General features: G+C 45.2%; 1 pseudogene; it reads right to left on the bottom strand.

The window, feature by feature from the left end:
• Nucleotides 1-585: 585 nt before the first annotated feature.
• On the bottom strand, nucleotides 586-4,621 carry LOC123139775 (protein ECERIFERUM 26-like; annotated as a pseudogene).
• Nucleotides 4,622-5,023: the final 402 nt, after the last annotated feature.

Raw genomic sequence — 5,023 nt, 5'->3', positions numbered from 1 at the left:
GAGAGATGCGTGCGAGTGCAGTCCTCCCCACTACGTGCGTGCATGCGCAGGTCACATCCGACCCATGCACACGCATTATTTTAAACAGAAAGAAAACTCTACGCTATATGCATGAGATTAGCTAGGACTAACAAAATCTAGCGAAGAATGGGATTCAGTTGGACTCATCTCTCGTTTTTCCTCTTGGACGGGAGGGGAGGGGAGGGGTCCATATATCCTTTTCGTGATGAACTGCCCGTCGCGCGTGATTGAGCGTTTTAGTTTTGATGACGAGCATTGGACCATGGAACGAAACGGGGAAGCATATTGGCGGCCAAAAATGCCGCGCTGCAGGTTCACCAAGTGAAAGCGAGGACGTGGATTACCGCCGTCCATCCAACGCTCACGTTCACCATTTATCTCGTTTTTTAGATTTGTTTAGCAAGTCGCACAGCACCACTCAAATCCTTTAATCAAGGTAACATACACATCTATCAATCAATAAACAAAAACAAGGAAACAACTAACCATGAATCCATGACGACTTCCAAACTTTGGTGCCTTGACGAGACAGGGAAACCATCACCTCCTACTCCTAGCCAGCGCCTACTTCGGAATAGTTGCCGTGACGAGGAAACCATCACCATCAGGCATGACGACGACGAGCCCTTCGTCTCCGCCCGCCACAATTCCGTACGACACATGCACGGGCTTGACGTCCCTGAGAGTCAGCTCGTCCAGCCTCAGCTCGCTCCACTCCACGGCTTCCAGCGCATGGCCGGCGCCACCCTTCTTCAGGCCATCCGCCATGACCGATGTCTCGACGGTTGTCGCTCCGCAGGTGGAGTCTCGGGGGGCGACGACGAGCGTGAACCGCGACACTCTGTCCACCTCGAGCTCCTTGCTCGCCTGGTCGATACAGGCCGCAGCGAGCGTGCGGAAGTCGCCGGTCGCGGAGCCGGCGGCGATCCTGAAGAGCACGGTCTGGGCGTGGGCACCGTCGGCGGCGACAGAGTCGATGGGGAAGGACCTGATGCGCTTGCAGCAGATCTCCGGCCGCTCGAAGTATGCCATGTACTGCATCATCGGCCTGAGGACGACCTTGTTTTGCCCCTTCATCTCCGTGTGCGTGCGCGCCCACGTGAGGAGGAACCTCGCCAGCGACAACGGGTCAGACAGCAGCACCGTGCAGCTCACTCCCATGGCGTATCCCCCGTCCTGGAACCGATTCAGCTGTAGTGGACAGGGCATCAGAATTCATGCACTTTTTTTTTTGGCTAAACAGAAGTAATCGTATATAATATCACTACAAATATAATTTTCGCAAAATAAAATAAATAAATATTACGCACTACGTACGTTATTACTAGAAGAGTGGAGTATAAAGCCATTGTCACTCATGAACATGTCCACTCAACCATGTAGTGTACTGAATCAATTCCATCCGTAGCGCAATTTGCGTATTATGCTACACTATGTTTGTCACAAAATAGAATCAATCTTCTTGTTATTTTTATGTTTTTGTTCAAATAGGCGTACGTGGACCCATGTCCCCAAAATTCACACCGAAATTTCGTAGGCCTAACTTACGCACCAGATGTCTTTACAGGGGAGCAACTTCAATGACTTACTGCATCTGCCTTTGGGTGTATGACATGTGGGCCCATATGTCATACATTCAAAGGCAGGTGTAGTTAAGTCATAGAAGCTCAGTCTGTGGGTGGCTGTAGTGTGAGTGAGGCGTGTGTTAGAGTTCAGATATTACACATGTATAGCTTTTTAAGGCAGCTTTTCTTTTTTTTGTGAACGTCAGTACAGACACAAGCGCTCATATACACGCGCGTACACTCACCCATACAAACGCACACACGCACACCCTACCCCTATGAGCACCTCCGAAATACTGAGCCGGCATATTATCTTGAGATTTACAAAGTCACCGTAGGCGCCTCGTCGTCGACGGGAACGTCTCCTCCCACTGAATGCGCATCGCCGGAATAAATGCGAGCACCAGCATTTGAACCCTGGTGGGCTGGGTATACCACGGTCCCTCTAACCATCCAACCACAGGTTGGTTCGCTAAGGCAACTTCTCTTGAATTGTATCAAACCACTTTATGTGACTTTAATTAAAGGCAAAGTATCTAATAAAAATGGTTTCCTAGTGAAAATCCAAAAATTCCTACATGGGCCACCAGATTTATAATGGACGCCACGGATGTACGGTGGGATCCGTCGGCATCCACTTAAATGTGACTGACAGATAACCCTCTATTTTCGCAATAATTAGCCAAAATCATTTGGGCACTACATTTCATCGTAATCTTTTACCTAATTCTCCCTATTAGAGTTTTCGGACATCCAAATAAAGTGTGCAAATTTAGCAAGTTGTTAGTCTCTATATTTTCATAAATCATGACGTATTTCAGTACTAGATATATCCGTTTAGCGAAAATTTAATATAGAAAGAAGGGAGTATATGAAAATGATATAATGGTTAGACGTTGATCTAAAAGTTGAGAAACTGACCAAATTCAAGAAGAAGAAAAAACTGAAACTTCACAAGTATCCCAATGCGCGTGCAAATACCTGCATGAAGAGGAGCGAGCACATATCAGGATCCTCGGCGCTCACGTCCACCCACGGCGCCAGCGCGGCTTCCTTCCGCGCCCGGTCCTTGTCTGCCAGGAAATCCTCCATGCTCATCTCCACCGTCGCCTGCTGCAACCTCACCCCTGCGTCGTTCAGCTTCACCTCCCACGACCCGTCCCCGTCGGCCCGGCGCCGGAGCCTGCCCGCCAGCTCCGGGAAGAAGCACAGCGCCTCGCCCAGCGACTCCCTTACCCATATACCTTCCTCCCACGGCGCGTGACCATCGGCGCTGTAGTACAGCACCACGCGGAGGCGCCGCTGCAGCGCGGTCTCCGGGAGCGGCGGCGCGTCCTGTCTGGCTCAACGGCGCGAGTCGGCAAGACCGTCTGTATGGACTCGATGTGCACCTGTGGTGTCGCTGTCGTGGCTGCCATTTTTGGAGCTCGGTCGGCTGCGTGCGCCTCGCCGGTGTGGTGGGTTTCGCAGCTTGCCCAAGGTATAGTTGTTGTACTACTTAGGGATGTCTGGAACAGAGGAGGTCTCCTATTTATTATACGGGCTTTGCCATCTGATAGTGTAAAAATAATTTTATTGCGGTCATGCATGTCTACCTTAGTTTCAGTAAAAGATACAAAGAGAAATACCTAGAATGAATAATGGAGGAAAAAATTTGTGGAACTTGCAAAATTTTGTTAATTCCATCACTTCAAAAGTGTTCAATTAACACCCTTGATTTTTTTTCGTTCAAAAACAGATTAACGCATACTGTCATGCTTGAAAATAAAATAAAATAACACAGCATTCTAAATGATTTATTTCATCATCTCGCTTGTATGTGCATGTCTTTCTCCCCCTTGGTTGTCAGTATGCCCACTGAATGAAACGTGCAACAACTACCACTGGTGGCTTCTCTTTAAACAACATCAATCATAGAGCTTAATTTGCATGTAGCAACCTTTGTCTTAGTAAGAATGACATGAAGCGTGCAATCCCTGCATGCAATCAACCATGAAATCAAGTGTCCCACAATCCCACTCTAATTAGGAGTTTTATTTTGTGTTGGACTTCATTTAGGAGTCAATCAACCATACAGACCCCCAACCAACATGGCCCATTAAATCTAGTTTCCCACATTTCTGTTTGTGCTCATTTCTATAGTACAATTCAATATGAAACCACCAAACAAGTAGCTCTATTTTCAAAAGTAAAGAAAAAAAAATACAATTACATAAGCAACACTGATATTTATTTGACAATTGTGTAGGTATACGTGCAAATCCACGAAGACAATGGACAAGATTCACCAGGGAGATAAGGAACAGCCGAGATACCTTGCAAGATCCAGCAATCGTTGGAGCAGAAGAGGAGGCGACAGCTGCCGCCGGGTCAGGTTGATGCAGTGCTTGGAATCCATCCGAGCTCCCATTACCGACACCCAACCCTGACTCGTAGAGGAATTCCAACCTGTCCTGCCTCCTGCAAATAATGAAACCACATGCGTCAACTAATTGATTGCATGTCGGCTCTATTGTGCTCATTTGAACTGGGAAAGTGTGCTTTATATTGAGCTCTTCTATAGTTTGGAACTATTCATTTTTGACAAAGAAAATAATCCTTGGCCTCTGCACAGATTGATGCATACAATCATCTTTAATTGTATATATCAAGTGGTACAAGAAGAAGAAAAAATGTAAAATATCGAGGCTTCGGCAACAGCAATAGAAATTTACATAGTACACCTATGCAACATCAATACTATTGCTGGACTACCATCCAAACCGACTAAACATAGACTTGGCTAACAACACATGGTTTCTCTGGACAACATTGTCCGATAGGGGTTATTCCTGACAAAGAGGGGGAGTCACCCAACCAAGTGTCTTCCCATAATGGAGAAATAGATACATGCCAACTAGAAAAGCCACCCCTACTTGGAAAACGAAAACCCATCAATGATTCCCAAACATGAAAATCTGATGATATTAAAGTTACTTGTCACAAAGCTTTTGGGTGGAGATATTTATTTCGCTGTAGCTCTTATCAGACTCCATCTTGGTTTAGTACTCACTCCAGTCCTTTTTAGTATGCATAGAAGTTTTGTTCAAAGTCAAAGTATCTCTAATTTGACAAAACTTATAGAAAACAGTATCAACATTCACAATGTCAAATTAATATTATTAGATTCATTACGAAATGTAGATTCATGGTATATATATTTGGTATTGTATATGTTGATATATATATATATATATATATATATATATATATATATATATATATATATATATATATATATATATATATATATATATATGGTCGCGCTATTCGTCACCCTGGGTGAGGAATTCTTATTCCTCACCCCAGTCCAATCCCACGCTCAGAAACTTCAAAACATAAGAAATAAAAGACTTGAGGTAAGATTACAATGGCATGGAAGGAAAGTTGTACCGCCG

Source organism: Triticum aestivum, chromosome 6B (genome assembly GCF_018294505.1).
Source record: "Triticum aestivum cultivar Chinese Spring chromosome 6B, IWGSC CS RefSeq v2.1, whole genome shotgun sequence".
NCBI lineage: Eukaryota > Viridiplantae > Streptophyta > Magnoliopsida > Poales > Poaceae > Triticum > Triticum aestivum.
The sequence above is the reverse complement of the archived record's forward strand: the minus strand, read 5'-3'. Positions and strand labels throughout refer to the sequence as shown.